We start from the raw sequence: 21,051 nt of genomic DNA, 5'->3' as shown, positions 1-21,051 counted from the left end.
TCTCATGAGCTCCGTCAGTGTAAGAAAATAAGCCACCACTTTAAGGTACTGTAATTAACCCATACTTTATTTATATTGGTGTTCAACCTACTATATTCCAACTTGTCTATGGTTCATACCCCCTGATACTAGCCATAGATTCATCAAAATAAGCAAAAAACACACGAAAAACAGAATCTGTCAAAAACAGAATAGTCTGTAGCAATCTGTAGGTTTCGAATATTTTTGTAACTCCAAAATCCTAAGAAATTAGGACATCCTAAATAATTTTTTTATCGATCTACTTTAGTTGGAATCAGTGTTTTATCGCTCTCTGGTAAACAAATGAAAATTATTCTCGTGAGCGCATACTTTCTATTTCTTACAACAAGATCAAATAACAATCACCCAAGAAGATCCTAAAGGCTTTACTTGGCACAAACACTAATTAAAACATAAAAAACACAATCATAATAGAGGATAGATGATTTATTTATTACTAAACAGGAACAAAAATCAAGGAACAAAAATAAAAGTGGGTTGCCTCCCAACAAGTGCTATTGTTTAACGCCCCTAACTAGGCATGAAAACAAGGATAGATCTAGGTATTGCCATCTTTGGTGTTGGGAAAGAAAAGAGAAAATTTCTTATCTATAGCATTTATCTTTCTATTTTGAGAAAGCATATGACCATTAATGGTGGAACAAAGATTAAGCATGCTACGAAAATTTGCATCTAAGCTAACCTTCATCTCTTTCATAATTTCATTTTGATAAAAGCACAAAAGAGAGGTGGATTCAACCCTCTCACTTATGGGGTGCCCAAATATAGTTTTCATCTTTTCATAGGTATCTATGGCATCCCTGTCGGTGTCAAAACCGGCGGATCTCGGGTAGGGGGTCCCGAACTGTGCGTCTAGGCGGATGGTAACAGGAGGCAGGGGACACGAAGTTTTACCCAGGTTCGGGCACTCTTGATGGAGGTAAAACCCTACGTCCTGCTTGATTAATATTGATGATATGGGTAGTACAAGAGTAGATCTACCACGAGATCAGAGAGGCTAAACCCTAGAAGCTAGCCTATGGTATGATTGTATGTTGTCCTACGGACTAAAACCCTCCAGTTTATATAGACACCAGAGAGGGCTAGGGTTACACAAGGTCGGTTACAAAAGAGGAGATATACATGTCCGTATTGCCTAGCTTGCCTTCCACGCCAAGTAGAGTCCCATCCGGACACGAGACGAAGTCTTCAATCTTGTATCTTCATAGTCCAATAGTCCGGCCAAAGGATATAATTCGGCTGTCCGGAGACCCCCTAATCCAGGACTCCCTCAGTAGCCCCTGAACCAGGCTTTCAATGACGATGAGTCCGGCGCGCAGTATTGTCTTCGGCATTGCAAGGCAGGTTCCTCCTCCGAATACATCACAGAAGAATTTGAATACAAGGATAGTGTCCAACCCTGCAAAATAAGTTCCACATACCACCGTAGAGAGAATAATACTTCCACAAATCTAATCTGCTGACACGTCTTGGCCCAGTGATTATTCGAACCGTTTCCTTTAACTAGCCCCGCACATAACGCGAGGCAGTTTTTTGACACGTCTTGTCAAAGCAGAGATCATGTCCCCTTATCACGGGATTCTCATCAATACGGGCGTGGGTAACCCAACCGCGCCATCGATTACGGCGCTTGGGGGATAAGCGAGTTTTACCAAGCTAGTGGGGGCGCATAGTTTCGGCCGCCCATATAAAGGGACAAGGATTCACCTTTTCATCCACGCCTTCTTCCTCCTTCGCTCATCCACTTTCGCACACTCGAGCTCCAGCGCCCAAGTCCGCATTTCCCACCTCGACCTTCTCCAATCATGTACGAAGCGGGAGGCAGGTGGATGGTCTCCTCCGTCACGGAGGGACACATCAAGAAGCTGAGGAGAGCCGGATACCTGCCCGACGACATCGCGCACCGGCTCCCAGATGAGGGGCAGCTCATCCCCACCCCCAGGCCCCATGAGAGGGTAGTGTTCCTTACCCACTTCCTCCGCGGACTGGGATTCCCTCTCCACCCATTCATCCGGGGCTCATGTCTACTACGGCCTGTATTTCCATGATCTGGCCCCGAACTTCATCCTCAACATCTCAGCGTTTATCGTCGTTTGCGAGGCCTTCCTCTGCATCAAGCCCCACTTCGGCTTATGGCTGAAGACCTTCAACGTCAAGCCGAAGGTAGTGAGCGGCCGTCAGGCGGAGTGCGGAGGCGCCATGGTGGGCAAGATTCCCAACGTCACATGGCTCGAGGGCTCCTTCGTGGAGACCATAAAGGGGTGGCAATCGGGGTGGTTCTACATCACTGAGCCGCGCGACCCTAAATGGGCAGCGGCCCCTGAGTTCCGATCTGGCTTCCCCATGCGGCTCACCTCCTGGCAAGAGAAGGGCTTGTCCTGGGGTAGTTCGGGAGAGCTAACCGGACTCCAAACATGTATTCAAAACATGGTGAACAAGAAGCTCAAACTTGTCAACATGGTCCAGGTCATCCTCATCCGCTGGATCCTCTCGTGCCAACAACGGGCTTTCAACTTGTGGGAGTTCGACCCGGCCCAGCACCGAACTCTGAACAGGCTCTTTGACACAACTCACGAAAATGCCTGGAAGGTGCTATTCAAGAGCGCCGAGGTTCCCCCTCCCACTACCGAGGACCGCGGATTCTACGCGAATGGCCAAGCCAGCGCGGTAAGCTATTTTACCTCTCACAAGATACTTGTTTTCCATAGTTTGACTCTATGCGGGATCTAAGCTCCCGTACCTTTGACAGGACTGGCAGGAGACGTCCGGACAGATCGACTGTCTGGCTCCTTTGCCCGAAGGCCCAGTAGATGCTCTCCTGGCGAAGATGTTGACTCTAGCTCCTTATACGGTGCCGGAGAACACCAAGAAGGCCAAGGGAACCCGAAAGAGTTCCCGATGCCAGGCGTCATCGGACTCACCGTCTGATGACTCTACGGCACACTCCTCCCCCGAAGACGAGGAGGAAGAAGAAGATGCTCCCCCTCCAGGCGGGGGAGACAAGAAAAGGAAGGCCGCCCCAACTAGGGGGGGGGAAGGGTCCAAGAAGGGAAGGACTCTCCTTCCGGACAGTTCCACCGCCGCCGTTGAAGGCGAAGACGAGTGGTTTCCCAGGGCCAAGCCCTTGGGGAGGTCATAAGTATTCGGATACCAGAGTAACTCATAGCATTCCTTTGTCGCACTGCTTTCCCTAACGCCGAACATGATTATGCAGGCCGCCACGAGCCCGTATCGATGTATCGTCGGACGGCTCCCTGGGCTCGTCGGATATGGATAGCGATCCACTTCCGACCGCCACCTCCCCTTGCCCTGCGGACGATGCCGAGGTGCTGTCTCAAGAGGCACAGGGTCGAGAGGAGACAGTCCCGGAGGCGCCTCAAGGCGACCTTCCGGACTCTGGGAGCAGAGGGGACAAGGTCCCTGAGGGCTCCGAGTTCGGCCCTCAGTCGAATACCGCGCCGGAACCTCCAGTGGTTCCGGACTCGGGCAGGTGGCCTCCTTCCAAGAGGGGCTAGACGCCTATGCCGGTGACCTCTGTCCATCCAGAGGCGCTGGACAATCTGCTGGGAGCGCTTCGCAGCGCTTCCATCGACGAGGAGCATTGTATTATTATGAGTGCGGTGGTCCAAAAGGTTCAGTCCGCCAAGAGCGGATTGACTGAAGCCTGTGCCAGCCTTCTAACAGGCTTTGAGGTAAGTGTTTAAAATATAGGGAAAATATTACCGCATGGACAGTAGCCCCTGATGCTCTGTTCGGTGTTCACAAAGAAAAGCCGAACATAGGATCAAACAACATCATAGGAGTCTAATATAAGTATGTCAATATGCATATGCAGGCTTCGCTGCTGGCATCTGCCGCACTGACTGCTGAGGTCGCCGCACTGAAGTAGGACCTTGAAGTGTCCAAGGACAAGCTCGGCCTTGCCAAGAGGCAGCTCGAGGAGAACAAAGGTAAGTAATACCTAGTTTATGGATATGTATAAAAAGAATGCGATTGCAAAATGATAGGAACATCATGAATTTGCCAGGGGCCACGACCGAAGTGGCGACCTTAAGGCAAGCGCTGTCCGAGGCCGAAGATAAAGCGGCCAAGGAGCGCACCGAGCGGGAAAGGCAAGAGGCTCGGGTGGGCGAGGTGCAGCAAGAGCTCCAAGCTCTCGTGACGAAGCACGAGGTGTTGGAGCTTGACTCGAAGACGCGAGAGTCTGAGCTTGTCGCGGCCCTCGAGAGCGCGAAAAAGTGCCAAGGCCGAAGCCCAAAAGGCCCTCCAGGAGATTGATGCGATGAAGAAAATAGCGGCGGGTAAGGCATTCTATATGCAAAGCAAGCATGTGAAAGTAAATTACCTATACTTACCCGAATCCGGAGCTCTCCAGGAGCATTCGCAGATTTGCCCCACAGCATGTCGGATGCCGCACAGTTTTACCAGGCCGAGGAGGGAAGCTCAACGGAGAAGTTGTTCTGGTCTCAGTATACTGGGACCGAACACCCGGTGCCTATGAGCGACCAGCTGAAGCAGCTGGTCGAGCTACACAAAGCGGCCGAACAAGCCATGAAGGGCTTTATAGTCCGGCTGTGGCCTGGCGACGCCCTTCCGAACAGCTACTTCGGCCTGGTGAGGTGGCTTGTAGACGCCTGCCCACGGCTGGAGGTCGTCAAGCGGTATGTCTGCATCGTAGGTGCACACTGGGCTTTCGCCCGCGTGAAGTTGCAATGGGCCAAGCTAGACGCCGTGAAGCTGATCAAGGAGGGACCGCCGCAGGGCGAGGAGCATCGCACCCCCAAAATTTATTATGAGGGTGTCCTGAAGGGTGCCCGTCTTGTAGCGGACGAATGTTTTCAAAGGATGTAATATTTGAGTAAACTTGCTTGTGTGATTGAGGGAGTCCTGGATTAGGGGGTCTCCGGACAGCCGGACTATCTCCATTGGCCGGACTGTTAGACTATGAAGATACAAGATTGAAGACTTCGTCTCGTGTCCGGATGGGACTCTACTTGGCGTGGAAGGCAAGCTAGGCAATACGGATATGGATATCTCCTCCTTTGTAACCGACCTTATGTAACCCTAACCCTCTCCGGTGTCTATATAAACCGAAGGGTTTTAGTCCGTAGGACAACAACCACAACATACAATCATACCATAGGCTAGCTTCTAGGGTTTAGCCTCTCCGATCTCGTGGTAGATCTACTCTTGTACTACCCATATCATCAATATTAATCAAGCAGGATGTAGGGTTTTACCTCCATCAAGAGGGCCCGAACCTGGGTAAAACATTGTGTCCCCTGCCTCCTGTTACCATCCGGCCTAGACGCACAGTTTGGGACCCCTACCCGAGATCAGCCGGTTTTGACACCGACATTGGTGCTTTCATTGAGAGTTCCGCTGTGCCGTCGCCACCAGGAAGGATGTCTCATCCCGTCTTTAAAGATGACACTGTTGCTGAGAGAGCTTTGGCTATCGGCCAAACTCTCCGGCTAGGTGGTTTTCTTATGACCGCCCGTTCGGCCGCTGCGCCGACGATGACTTCTCGGGTCATCGAAAGCAATCTTCACGTCAACTCGGAACTCGCCGAGCAGTTAGATCCAATGGAGCTCTCTTCCCTGAACGAGCTCTTGGATCGCATCGCCGCCCTGGGAGTCGCTACAGACTACGATCAGATGGGGCCTAAACCCGATCTGAGAGAGATCAACTCTCCCCAGGTCACCCATCATGTTGCAGTGGTGGAGGAACAATGCGGCAACCCTTCATCTATCTTAAGGACTAGCATGTCCGGATTCCCGATCCCTCCAAGCTGGATACCCGCGGAGGGGAGGACGTCACTCAAGGCCTGAACCTAGAGTCAGGCAGCGGGCTAGATTTATCGGAAAACATCCAAGAATCCAAACTTCCGAGTTCGGAAACTCCTTGGCCCCTGAGTCTCAGATTGGGTGAGGATTTGGGTTCAATTCCACCCACCCACCCAAACATAAGCGATCTATCCCAAATTAGGCAAGAGCCCGAAGAAACAATACACCATTACTAGGCCAGATTCCTCCTGGTCATGAACAGGATAAAGGACTGCCGCGAGGAAGACGCAATTTCATTCTTCTGCAATAATTGCATGGACAAGGGAATCCTCAACGCCATAAGTCGCCGTGAAATTACACGCTTTGCTGACTTGGTGTCCATAGTAAGAAAGTACTGTGCGATGGAAAGCACCTGGAAAACCGAAATAAAATTTTGGGATAATCCGGCCCTGAATACAAACCCAGTCCGAAATAAAAGGGTGCATTATCACAATACACCTGGGTTAACTACCAAAAAGCAAAAGCCCTCTACAGGGAAAAGAATCGTACTGGAGGGATGGCTCAATGGACCCTGCAAAATTCATAGTACAACGGATGCAATACCAACGCACAGCCTTAGAGCATGTGGGATACTCCGGCAGGTGGCCAAAAGTGGTGAGGATCTACTCCTCCCGAATACCATAGAGCACCATCCCGTGGACAACAATACGGTGTTAACGGTCTTTGAGACCTTCGCATCAAATAATAGACGCAAGCGAACACTCCGCAACATGGCCGAAATCTGCCACGTAGCAGAAATAAATCCTTGGAGTGACACGGCTATTACCTTCAATGCTAGTGACGAACCCAAATTCCGAACAGCCCAAGCACCAGTCGCACTGGTCCTCAGTCCAATCGTGGACGGCTTTCGACTCACCAAGGTACTCATGGACGGCGGCAGCGGATTAAACCTCATCTATGAGGAAACCCTTCAAATGATGGAAATAGACTGGAGCCGCATTGAGCAAAGTAGCACAACCTTTAGGGCAATCATCCCCAGTCGGGAAGCACGCTGTGCTGGGAAAATCACACTAGATGTGGTATTCGGCATGCCGAATAATTATAGGTCCGAAGAAATTACATTCCAAGTGGCCCCGTTCAGCAGAGGCTACCACGCTCTATTAGGGCGGGAGGCGTTTACAATCTTCCAAGCCATACCCCATTACGGGTACATGAAGCTCAAAATGCCCGGGCCCAACGAAATCATCACTCTTGCTAGTGATCCGAACATAGCACTCCGCGCCAAAAATAAGACAGCCGCACTGGCCCTCGAGGCACTATCCGAAGCCCTAGCGGCCGAGGAGCTAACTGCGCTGCGCTCCACGGTGAACAAGGACGATGTGATACTCGATAAAAGATCCAAGTCCACCTCCTTTAAACCGGCGGATGATATAGTCAAATTCCAAGTCCATCCAACGGACCCTACAAAAATAGCTTCCGTTGGGGCACAATTAAACCCTGATGTCGACGCCGCACTACGAGAGTTTCGACGCGAGAACTGGGACATTTTTGCCTGGCACCCTTCAGACATGCCAGGAATCCCACGCAGGCTGGCCGAGCATAGCCTAAATATCCTAAAAGGATTCAAGCCAGTTAAGCATGCTCTTCGGCGTTTCTCCGAACCTAAGAGACAAGCCATGGGAGAGGAACTAGCCAAGCTATTGGAGGCCAGATTCATCAGAGACATAAAACATCCGGACTGGCTAGCAAACCTGGTGATGGTACCAAAGAAGGACAAATCCTGGCGCTTGTGCGTCGATTTTAAGGACCTTAACAAGGCTTGCCCAAAGGATCCTTTCCCCCTCCCCCGCATCGATCAAATCATCGACGCCACCACAGGACACGATTCATTGTGTTTCCTCGACGCATACTCCGGCTACCATCAAATTAAAATGGCAGAGCCAGACCAAGCCGCAACGGCATTCATCACACCATACGGCCCATTCTGCTTCAACACAATGCCCTTCGGGCTCAAAAACGCCGGCGCAACATATCAGCGCATGATTCAGACATGTCTGGCAAACCAGATAGGCAAAACGGTGGAGGCATACGTAGATGACATGGTCATTAAAACCAAGCATGTCGATACTCTAGTAGACGACTTGAGGCTCACATTCGATAACCTCCGAACATATGACATCAAGCTCAATCCGGAAAATGCGTTTTCGGCGTACCTGCCGGAAAGCTCCTGGGATTCATTGTCTCCAGTAGAGGTATTGAAGCTAATCCGGCCAAAATCCGAGCGTTGTCACAGTTGGCTACCCCAACAGACCTCAAACAAATACAAAAATTGACTGGAAGGTGGCGGATCTAAGCCGCTTTATCTCCCGCTTGGGAGAAAAGGCATTACCCCTTTATCGCCTCCTCCGGCGCACCGAACACTTCGAGTGGACGGATGCCGCCACGGTCGGACTCAACGAAATAAAAGCCATATTGGCAACAAACCCAGTCCTAGCCGCGCCAACCATTGGCGAACCAATGCTATTATACATTGCGGCAACTCATCAAGTAGTAAGTGCAGTACTCGTCATCGAACGAGAAGCGGGCGGACACAAATTCCCCCTTCAAAAACTGGTTTACTATGTGTCCACTGTCCTTACTCCATGCAAATCACGGTACCCGCGTTATCAAAAGATAGCGTACGCGGTATTTATGGCATCCCGGAAGCTGCAACACTACTTTCAAGAGTGTTCGATAACGGTAGCCTCGGAAGTACCACTTAACGATATTATAAACAACTGTGATGCAACGGGCCGGATTGCCAAATGGGCCATTGAGCTCCTCCCGTTCGACATAACTTACAAGCCACGACAAGCTATTAAATCGCAAGTTTTGGCTGACTTCGTCGCCGAGTGGATGGAAGCCGAACTCCCTAAGGAGTACGGCACATATTCAAACTGGATCATGCACTTCGACGGTTCCAAAATGTTGGCTGGTCTGGGGGCTGGCGTCGTTTTGACGTCCCCAACAGGAGATTCAGTTCAATACATACTACAGATAATGTATACGGACTCCAACAACGCAGCCGAATATGAGGCCCTTCTACATGGTCTCCGGATGGCAGTATCCATGGGCATTCAACGCCTAGAGGTGCGCGGGGATTCGAACCTCGCGATATCCCAAATAAATGGAGACTTTGATGCGAAGGATCCAAAAATGGCAGCTTATCACAATGCCGTCCTAAAAATGTCAGCTCGGTTCGAGGGGCTCGAATTTCACCATGTGGCTCGGGAAAACAATCAAGCGGCGGATATCCTCGCCCGCATCGGCGCAAAACGCGACGCGGTCCCTCCCAACATATTCCTGGAAAGGCTCTTCAATCCATCCATAGCATGGGAAGGGGACACCAGTAACAACAGTCCGGACCCGGCCAAAATACCCGATACCGAACTCGCTGACACAATCGGAGGCTCCGCCACCGAAATAACACATTCAGCCCACGAAATAATGGCCATTATTGCCCCGTGGATAGAACCATTCCTGACCTACCTAACTAGACAGGAACTTCCGGAGGACCAAAATGAGGCACGCTTCATAGTGCGGCGATCCAAGGCCTACAGGGTCCATGAGGGAGAATTGTACAAAAAAAGCGCTACCGGAGTCCTTCAAAGGTGCATCTCCGAAGAGGAAGGGCGGAACCTTTCGGCAGAAATTCACGCCGGACTCGGCGGTCATCACGCCGCAGCCCGGGCTCTTGTAAGCAAGGCCTTCCGTACATGATTCTATTGGCCAACGGCCCGGACAGATGCACAGGACTTGGTCCAATGTTGCGCCGGTTGCCAGCTCTTTGCAAATCAAAGCCACATGCCACCCACCGCCCTCCAAACAATCCCCATTACATGGCCCTTCACAGTCTGGGGGCTTGGCATGGTTGGACCCCTTAAAGGGGGAACCCACAAGAAAAAAATACTTATTGGTCATGGTGGATAAATTCACCAAATGGATAGAGGCTAAACCGGTTAAAACAGCCGAATCCGGACTGGTGATAGATTTCATATCCGGGGTTGTACACCATTACAGCGTCCCCCACAGCATCATCATTGATAACGGCACGAACTTCACGGCTGACGAGGTAAAACTCTGGTGTAGCAAAATGGGCATCAAGCTCGATTATGCTTCAGTCTATCACCCACAAACCAACAGTCAAGTCGAGCGAGCAAATGGTCTTATAATGAGCGGCATTAAACCCAGATTAGTGCGCTCCTTAACGGAGTCTGACACGCACTGGGTAGAGGAGCTCGACTCCGTACTCTGGGGGCTGCGGACCACGCTGAATCGTAGTGCCGGATATACACCATTTTTTATGGTGTACGGCCCAGAGGCAGTCCTGCCCTGTGACATAATTCATGACTCACCTCGAGTGCGCATGTACGAAGAAAGAGAAGCCGAGCTCGATCGGCAGGACAGTCTGGACACCTTGGAGGAAGAGCGTGACGTAGCCAAAGCCCGTTCCGCATTTTACCAGCAACAGGCTCGCAGATACCAAAGCAGAGAAGTACGGGCCAAAACTTATAACGTTGGCGAACTAGTTCTACGACTACCGGATAAAAAAAAGAACAAGCTCGAGCTCAAATGGGAAGGTCCCTTCATTATCGACCAAGTTCTGACCGGTGGAGCGTACTGACTGCGGGATGCATCGACTAGTCGACTCGAGCCGAACCCATGGAACGCAGCCAGGCTTCGAAGATTCTACGCCTAGCACCGGACTCTATGTTAGTCCCCTCCCTTTGTCCATTTTCTGCATATGCATCATCTGTCTTGTTTGCCTTTCTTTCTTTTATTTCTCTAGGCCTTCAAGGGTCACCTTGTGCCTCACTCGTACATTACAGATGCGCTAGCCGCACTCTTCTTACTTGGGGGCTTCTTTCACAGAAGCTTAAATTATTTACCTGGGCCTCACGCCCAACACATGTGTTATACTTCCACATCTACCTTTTTTCACCATTATATGCATCGATATGACTTAAGTTTTGGCCAAGCTGGGTTGCCTGGCTCTTGTATTTATGCCCTACGTTCCCATTAATTCGGCTAGGGCATAAGGGGAGCACCTCTGCGATTGTTACCGCCGGGTCAGCCGGACGTGTACCTCAGACTGGGTGAAGCCGAAAGCTAGCATTCTTAAGGGAATATTCGGTCAGTGAACAAAAGATGACTTTTATTTATTATCCATATCTGCCCCCAGATGCTTTTTCTACGCTTCTTATCGCAGTCCGGACATGCACTTTAGGGCATGCTTACCCAGGGAAAGGAACCCTTAACGGAACTATTCTCACTGGAAGATGTTTCTTACTACCCATGTAATATAACATAACTAGTTGGGCACTTGTCTGATAAAGCACTAATGACCCCTACGCCTGGTCTCCACGCATGCCCCGGTTCTTACATAACACAGAGGGTATTCGGATACACTCCGGACCGTCGGGTCCCGAGGTTAAAGCGAAAGGTCCGCCACGACAAACGATCTACAATCCGGCTAGAAGGCATTATACATGTCACTTTAAAATTACATAGTCAATTTGACTGGTTGAATTCCTCTTCAATACCATCCAATAGGCTGTCTAGTCTACAGTCCTATTGGGAATACTTTGTGGCCAATTCTACTTGGCCGTACACTAAGCTCACAGGGATCTCCTTCTCATTGGGCCCCACAGGTCCGACTTCGTCCATGTGGTTCGGGTCAGCCTTCGTGTACCATGTCTTCACCATTGCCCAGGCTTCCCTGGCGCCCTGACGGCAGGCCGATATCTTCCATAATCGGAAGCGCCGCCGTGCTCCCTTCAGCTTTTCTGCAAGCTCTCCAAGGCCTTCGGGTATGGAGACGGATGGCCACAAGGCCTGGGCGATGCCTTGCATCACCTGCCGAACTCGTTCGTGCAGCTGTGAGAGCTCGGGAAGAAGGTCACCCGTTGAACCGGGCATTTCCTCGGCAGGACGACCTGTTAGCATACCTACAGACATAACTCTGTCAGCCAGCTTCCTCGCGGAACTCTTTTTCAAAGTTCGTTCAAGCACTTACTAAATATGCCGCATCGAAGCCGCCGATTCTCCTTAACAGAGTCTGACAGTTGGGCACGGACATCTTTTAGTTCCACGCCCAGCTTGGTGTTGGCATCTAGGAGATCATTCTTCTCCTGCCTCACCCTCGTAAGCACGCTCTCACCGGCCTTCAGCTGGCGTAGGAGCTGTTGCTTATCCGGATTTATTCCAGCATCATCTACAATTTTATCGTCAGATCTGCATATACGCCACATTCTATATGATACTTATCATTCGAAGGATATGTTACCAGAGGGGGTCTCTTTGGGCTCCTCTGCTGCGGCCAGTGCAACCTGAAGTTGGGCTTTGCACTCTTCCAGCTCCTGGGACAGTTGAGTATTCTTTTATGTAAGAACCTGCATAACAAATGATCCTTAAATCAGTTAGACTAACTGTTTCAAGTTTCAGGGGCTACTGATATATATAATCACCAAATTTTCTCACCCGTATGTCTTTTACATACTGCTCCGTGGCTCTGGCTAGACCATTTTGAGCGGCACGGAGGTACGCGTCTCCCGAGTTGAAGGCATCCAATGCCTCTTGGGAGAAACAAGCGTCACGAAGAACAGTCCAGCGACGCATGTGGTTCATGGCACTTTCCACCTCAGAATTGGTGGCAGACAGTTTATCCGCATCCTCTGTTGGAGGAGCGCCCGGCACACGCCTCGTATTCGTTCCCGCCTCCGAATCCGGCGTTGGAGCCTGGCTGGTGGAGGCGCGATTGGTAGCCTCTCCAGGTATAGTACGGCGAGCGCTCTTTTTCCTGAAAAGAAGGCATGGGCGTTAATATGCCTCTGAGAATAATGTCTTGCAATAAAGACGGCGCGCCGTACCGCTGCGCCGGTGTCTCAATCCGGACTGCGGGTCTTTTCAGCCCGCCTGGCCTCGCGGCCCCTTGTTGGCTAGTCGCCGCAGGCTCGGCCTTCCGCCTCGAGGACCTCCCCTGCAAAACACGTCTGTTATATGGCAATAAAAAAATGCAAGGACGAATCCCCTTTCGAAGTGCTGGGACTTCGGTCTTAGTCACCTGTGAGGCTAGAAGTAGCCCAGGGTAATCGGCCATAATGGCCACCAAAGCATTGTCATTACTCGATTGGTAAAATACCCCATCGATCAGCTCCACAGATATGTCCGGATCCTCCTGGGAGGCCGGGTCAAGGGACCGTCCAGGGTCCTCGGGTTGTGGAGGAGGGTTGTTTATCTCCTTTACAGCCTGGCGCAGCTCCTGCGATGAAATCGCTAGACTGAATACTTAACTATGGGAATACGAAACGAATGGGCGAGAAAAGTCTCCGCTTACCTAGCTCGGAGGATTGTACATAGAAAATCGCCCTGCGGGTTGATACGAAGGAATTCCTCCACTTCTCCCTTGTACAAAGTGGATAAGATCTTTATTGGATCAGCAGCCGATCCCGGCCCTTTGCGGCCGTGGTGGGTGGCGTCATCCTCCCCGTTGAAATCCCACATGGGGTGGCCTCTATATTGAAGCGGCTGCACCCCCCGCATAATACATATGGCCATGACCTCGATCATGGTCAATTCGGATCGAGCTAAAAAACTTATCCGGCTCATCAGGTAAAGGACGTCCCTGTCATCTTCCTCCAGGGAGCTCCATGGACGCCAGCTCCGGCGCTTCTTCAAAGGGGCGTTGTCGAACTCAGGAAGGCCGATTCTAATAGGATCCGGGAGGGGGACGTCTTCTATATAAAACCATTCCGAAGGCCAGTCTTCGGACGTCTTCTTTGGGGTTCCGGACAGGTATCCGGTCCCGGCAATACGCCACACTTCGGCTCCGCCCACTTGATATATTGACCCCTTCTGAGAATGCGGCACAAGGCAGAACATCTTCCTCCACAGAGCGAAATGAGCCTCACTGCCGAAAAACAACTCGCAAAGGGCTACGAATCCCGTGATATGCAGCATGGAGGCAGGCGTAAGGTTATGCAACTGGAGGCCGTAGAACTCCAGGAACCCCGAAGAAACGAATGAATTGGAAATCCAAGCCCTCTTACCAAATAAGGGACAAGGCATACCCGCTCTCCCTTGGAGGGATTGGGAAGGCTCTCCACTTGCTCTCCGCCATTATAGGTGGCAAGCCCGGCTCGAACAGGCCATGAAGGGCTTTATAGTCCGGCTGTGGCCTGGCGACGCCCTTCCGAACAGCTACTTCGGCCTGGTGAGGCAGCTTGTAGACGCCTGCCCACGGCTGGAGGTTGTGAAGCGGTCTGTCTGCATCGAAGGTGCACGCCGGGCTTTCGCCCGCATGAAGGTGCAATGGGCCAAGCTAGACACCGTGAAGCTGATCAAGGAGGGACCGCCGCAGGGAAAGGAGCATCGCACCCCCGAAATTTATTATGAGGTTGTCCTGAAGGGTGCCCGTCTTGTAGCGGACGAATGTTTTCAAAGGATGTAATATTTGAGTAAACTTGCTCGTGTGATTGAGGGAGTCCTGGATTAGGGGGTCTCCGGACAGCCGGACTATCTCCATTGGCCGGACTGTTAGACTATGAAGATACAAGATTGAAGACTTTGTCTGGTGTCTGGATGGGACTCTACTTGGCATGGAAGGCAAGCTAGGCAATACGGATATGGATATCTCCTCCTTTGTAACCGACCTTATGTAACTCTAACCCTCTCCGATGCCTATATAAACCGAAGGGTTTTAGTCCGTAGGACAACAACCACACCATACAATCATACCATAGGCTAGCTTCTAGGGTTTAGCCTCTCTGATCTCGTGGTAGATCTACTCTTGTACTACCCATATCATCAATATTAATCAAGCAGGACGTAGGGTTTTACCTCCATCAAGAGGGCCCGAACCTGGGTAAAACATTGTGTCCCCTGCCTCCTGTTACCATCCGGCCTAGACGCACAGTTCGGGACCCCCTACCTGAGATCCGCCGGTTTTGACACCGACAGTGATCCTATATGATGAAAACTTGTTTCATATGCGCTATGCAACGCTTGTTTGAATTTAAAATATTACCTTCTGTTTGGCTGTATATCCAATCTGAGAGATGGCTAGTCCTCAGCTTCTGCCCCCATGCCGCGAGTGCTGGGGTGTTCGGGATAAAGCTGAGCACTCTTGTTCCCATTGTTAGGTCCTTCGAGGGAGGTGCTCAGCACAGGGAATGAGGCAACCGGACTAATAATGCTTTATCACTCTCACTTAGCCATAGAATTCTATAATTTTAAATTTCGGCGAAGCCCCTGGTATTCGGAAGGCCGAATTCGGGGCGCGATACATGCCTTTAAGACGGACAGGACCGGCTCCTCGCTCTAAGCGGCATAAGTCTTTAGGGACTCGAAACCTCGCCGAACAGCGACCAGTCTCTCGCCTTATCATGATAGTCAGTTTTAGGTTTCTCTACTGAGGTGCTTAGCACGGCAGAACCAGGGCACAATCGCAGTAGTTCTCCTAGCGCTACCTTAGCCGATAGAGCGGAAAGTAAGGTACCAAAACATAGGAGCCGGGCAAACCCAACATTTGACCAAAGACATGATTCGGAGCTGATGCATATAATGCTATAAGTTCGGGGTGCCGCACTTGTGAAAGTGTTCGGACTTCTCACACCATATTGTGGGGTACTTAAGCCCCTGTTGTGTTGGCCGTACCAAAGTGTACAGTTGCAAGGCATCATTAATGAGCACATATATATAACAATAATGCCATAATAGTCGTAATGTTATGCGTTGTTTGTTCAAAGAGGTGCGTTAAAGCAGAATGATACAAATAGTGCGATGAGCAAAAAGTAGGACTATGTCCCTTCCAAGGGCAAGCTGAGGAATAGTATTAAAGCAAATATTTCACTTGTTATCGTAATCCACCTGGGAGTTCCGTGGTGTGGCGTAGCTTTCTGCCTCTCTTGGTTGTTGCATCATGTGTTCGGCAATCATGCTGCCGGACAAGGTTTCCAGAGATTAAAGTCCTGAAAGAGAAAAATAACAAAGCGGGAAGCCCCTAGTGCGGTTTAGGCCGCGTCTTGGAGCGTGCCGTAGTTGTGCCCCCCTCCCCACCTGTGCCCATGGTATTTTTAATGCGTAATTATGTACGCGTGGCACGGATTTCTCCGTTTGGCTTGGGCCGGGGTGGGGGCCGCATTGCTACGCGAGCTCAGACCGTGCCAGGCGGTCTAGTTGCCGATTACTCCGAGCGCATTTGAAGGTGTCCGGGTCTTGAAACGCCGAACTGGTGGATTGCCTTGGGAGGCTGCTTTGCACTTCTGCTGCGAGGGCCGCAGTGTGCTCCTCCGTGCGGAGAGAGCGCTCTGTGTTTCCGTTAACTGTGATGACCCCCCGGGGTCCTGGCATCTTGAGCTTGAGGTATGCATAATGCGGTACCGCATTGAATCTCGCAAATGCGGTTTGCCCGAGCAGTGCATGATAGCCACTACGGAACGGGACTATATCGAAGATTAATTCTTCGCTTCGGAAGTTATACAGGGATCCGAAGACCACTTCCAGTGTAATTGAGCCTGTGCAATGGGCCTCTACACCTGGAATGACGACTTTAAATGTCGTTTTTGTGGGTTTGATCCTTGAGGGGTCTATACCCATTTTGCACACTGTGTCCTGGTAAAGCAGGTTCAGGCTGCTGCCGCCATCCATAAGGACTCGAGTGAGGTGAAATCCGTCAATGATTGGGTCTAAGACCAGTGCGGCGAATCCGCCGTGACGGATACTAGTGGGGTGGTCCCTGCGATCGAAGGTGATCGGGCAGGAGGACCATGGGTTGAACTTTGGGGCGACTGGCTCCAACGCATATACGTCCCTTAGCGCACGCTTCCGCTCCCTTTTGGGGATGTGGGTTGCGTATATCATGTTCACCGTCCGCACTTGTGGGGGGAACCTCTTCTGTCCTCCGGTGTTCGCCTGCCGGGGCTCCTCTTCGTCATCGCTGTGTGTCCCCTTATCTTTATCTTCGGCAATTAACTTGTCGGCCTGCTTGAACACCCAACATTCCCTGTTGGTGTGGTTGGCTGGCTTGTCAGGGGTACTGTGTATTTGACACGAGCGATCGAGTATGCGGTCCAAACTGGACGGGCCCGGAGTGCTTCTTTTGAATGGCTTTTTCCGCTGACCGGGTTTAGAGCCTTTAAATCCGGCATTGACTATCGTATCCTCAGTATTATCGCTGTTAATGCGGTGCTTATGTTTGTTGCGACGTGACCTGCTATTGCCGTCCTTGGTATTCGAAGTACCATGGTTTTTTGATATGTTGTTACTGCAAGCCAGCTAGGTGTGTTCTCCCGCACAAAAGCGGGTCATGAGTGTCGTGAGGGCTGCCATAGATTTCGGCTTTTCCTGTCCAAGGTGCCGGGCAAGCCACTCATCGCGGATGTTATGCTTAAGGCTGCGAGGGCCTCTGCATCCGAACAAGCGAGGATTTGATTTTTCTTTGTTAGGAACCGTGTCCAGAATTGCCTGGCCGATTCTTCTGGCTGCTGAATTATGTGGCTCAAGTCATTGGCGTCTGGTGGTCGCACATAAGTGCCCTAAAAGTTGTTGAGGAATGCGGCTTCCAGATCTTCCCAACAGCTAATGGACTCTGCTGGCAAGCTATTAAGCCAATGCCGCGCTGGTCCTTTGAGCTTTAGTGGGAGGTATTTGATGGCGTGTAAGTCATCGCCATGGGCCATGTGGATGTGGAGGAGGAAATCCTCGATCCATACTGCAGGATCTGTTGTGCCGTCGTATGATTCAATATTTATGGGTTTGAAACCCTCTGGGATTTGATGATCCATTACTTCATCTGTGAATCATTGGGGGTGTGCGGCGCCTCTGTATTTGGGCTATATCGCGACGCAGCTCGAATGGGTCTTGCCCGCTGTGTTCCGGCCGGTCGGATTGACTTTTACTGTATCCGGTGTGACGTTTATCGTCTTGCATAGTGGCGCGCCCTCGTGATCCGTAGATCGATCTTGCATGTTTTTCTTTGTCCTCCAATACGTCTCGCAGGTCTGGCGTATTTCCCCATGCCTTTTTATTTGAATGGCGTTGGGGTGCAGGCTGAGTTTTTGGCTGGAATGCCTCTCTATCACGGCCACGAGGTGGCTGATCAGCCGCGTCATATGCTTCTTCCTCCAGTCGGGGTAGCAACTTGCATTTTGGGTAACTCTTGGAGGGGCGCTCGGGTTTATATTCCTCGGCCGCGAGGACTTCAGTCCATCTGTCAGCTAGTAGATCTTGATCAGCTTGAAGCTGCTGCTGCTTTTTCTTAAGGCTATTCGCTGTGGCTATAAGCCGGTGCTTGAAGCACTCTTGTTCGACGGGATCCTCTGGCACGGCGAATTCGTCATCGCTGAGGCTTGCCTCATCTTCGGAGGGGGGAATGTAATTATCATCCTCCGCTTCTCCATCTGCCGCTCTCTCAGGAGGGTTGGCTCCTCCATCCTCCTGCTCTAAATCTTGCTGGAGGGGATTGTTGTTATCTTCGGCACTATCCGGAGTGTTATTATCTCCTATGCCGGTATCACCACTTTTGCTTTGGCGGGACTTAGTGCGGCGCCACTGACATTGGCGCTTGGGTTGCTTCTTGGAGGGGTCATCCACCGCTGTCTCGTCGCCATTGCCTTCTTTGGGTGTGTCCACCATGTATATATCGTATGATGAGGTGGCTGTCCAGTGCCCTGCGGGCAGTGGTTCATCTTCGTCTCCCGCATCGTCGTCCATACCGTCGATGTCTTCGGAGTCAAAGTCGAGCATGTCGGTTAAGTCATCGACAGTGGCTACTAAGTGGGTGGTGGGCGGGCCGCGAATTTCTTTGTTGTCCGCATCCCAATCCTGCCGGACATAGTTCGGCCAGGATCCTCCTGACAAGGAGCGAGACCTTAACGAGTTCAGTATGTCACCAAAGGGGGAGTGCTGAAAAATATCCGCGGAGGTAAACTCCATGATCGGAGCCCAATCGGATTCGCTAGGAACGGGTGCAGGCGGTTCGGAGTCCGTGGCCGGAGAGAGATCCAGCAGTTTGTCAACACGGCTCTTGTGTAGAGTAAGGTCGATGTTCGGCTCAATCGCTGATGAGGGTAAGGCCTCCGTGGCGGGGTCCATCCACCCGTCCATGGATGGTGCAACTGGCTCCGAATTGAGGGTCGGAGCGGCTGCCGGTGCGATCTCCTGAACACTGTCGGATGGTAGAGCTAAATCGTACTCATCATGACCGCGTGACGCACAAGGTAGAGGCTCGAATCCGTCGAAGATCAAGTCTCCGCGGATATTGGCCGTGTAGCTTAAGCTTCCAAACCTGACCTGATGGCCAGGGGCGTAGCTTTCAATCTGCTCCAGATGGCCAAGCGAATTGGCCCGCAGTGCAAAGCCACCGAATACAAAAATCTGTCCGGGGTGAAAAGTCTCACCCTGGACTGCATCGCTAACGATGATAGAAGGAGCCATCAAGCCTAACGGAGACGACACAGAGGAACTCTCAATGAAAGCACCAATGTCGGTGTCAAAACTGGCGGATCTCGGGTAGGGGGTCCCAAACTGTGCGTCTAGGCGGATGGTAACAGGAGGCAGGGGACACGAAGTTTTACCCAGGTTCGGGCCCTCTTGATGGAGGTAAAACCCTACGTCCTGCTTGATTAATACTGATGATATGGGTAGTACAAGAGTAGATCTACCACGAGATCAGAGAGGCTAAACCCTAGAAGCTAGCCTATGGTATGATTGTATGTTGTCCTACGGAATAAAACCCTCCAGTTTATATAGACACCAGAGAGGGCTAAGGTTACACAAGGTCGGTTACAAAAGAGGAGATATACATATCCGTATTGCCTAGCTTGCTTTCCACGCCAAGTAGAGTCCCATCCGGACACGAGACGAAGTCTTCAATCTTGTATCTTCATAGTCTAATAGTCCGGCCAAAGGATATAATCCGGCTGTCCGGAGACCCCCTAATCCAGGACTCCCTGAATCCCCCTCAAGAAAACCTCCTTCAAAAATAGAATCTAAAACTTGCTTGAATGAAGAGGGTAAGCCAACATAAAAGCTTTTTAGGTATATCTCAATTTGATATTGGGGCACATAGCTAGCTCGGATCCTCAATAACCTATCCCAAGCGTCTTTCAAAGACTCATCAAGCAAATAACGAAAAATTCCAAGATCATCTTCATGGAAATTATCCAAACTCTCATTGATAACCCCGGTAGGTCTTTCCATAGCATCATTATCTATGAGCTTAGAAAGGACAGAGGGTCTATCCAAAGTACTAGAACTCAGGAGAGAACCCTTACCCCTTTTCGATTTGGCCATGGTGAAAGAAAGGCAAACGGGAAAGAGGCAAATAAAACAGCAAGGGTGAAGTGGGGTAGAGGAAAACGAGAGGCAAATCGCAAATAATGTAATGCGAGGGATAAGAGTTTGTGAAGGGTACTTGGTATGTCTTGACTTGAGTGTAGATCTCCCCGGCAACGGCGCCAGAAATCCTTCTTGCTACCACTTGAGCATGCGTTGGTTTTCCCTCGAAGAGGAAAGGGTGATGCAACAAAGTAATGTAAGTATTTCCCTCAGTTTTTGAGAACCAAGGTATAAATCCAGTAGGAGACTACACGCAAGTCGCCTAGTACCTGCACAAACAAATAAGTACCTTGCAACCAACGCGATAAAGGGGTTATCAATCCCTTCACGGCCACTTGCAAAAGTGAGATCTGATAAAGATAATAAGATAACTATTGTTGGTATTTTTGTTGTATAGATTAGAAAATAAAGATTGCAAAATAAACAGTAAACTAGAATTGGAAATTGGAAACTTATATGATGTAAACTAGACCCGGGGGCCATAGTTTTCGCTAGTGGCTTCTCTCAAGATAGCATATATTACGGTGGGTGAACAAATTACTGCCGACCAATTGATAGAAGAGCGCATAGTTATGATGATATCTAGGCATGATCATGAACATAGGCATCACGTATGTGTCAAGTAGAGAAACGATTCTGCATCTACTACTATTACTCCACACATCGACCGCTATCCAGCATGCATCTAGAGTATTAAGTTCATAAGAATAGAGTAACTCATTAGGCAAGATGACATGATGTAGAGGGATAAACTCAAGCAATATGATATAAAACCCCATCTTTTTATCCTCGATGTCAACAATACTATACGTGCCTTGCTGCCCCTGCTGTCACTGGGAAAGGACAC

This window comes from Triticum aestivum, chromosome 4A, assembly GCF_018294505.1.
Source record: "Triticum aestivum cultivar Chinese Spring chromosome 4A, IWGSC CS RefSeq v2.1, whole genome shotgun sequence".
Classification (NCBI taxonomy): domain Eukaryota; kingdom Viridiplantae; phylum Streptophyta; class Magnoliopsida; order Poales; family Poaceae; genus Triticum; species Triticum aestivum.
The sequence above is the reverse complement of the archived record's forward strand: the minus strand, read 5'-3'. Positions refer to the sequence as shown.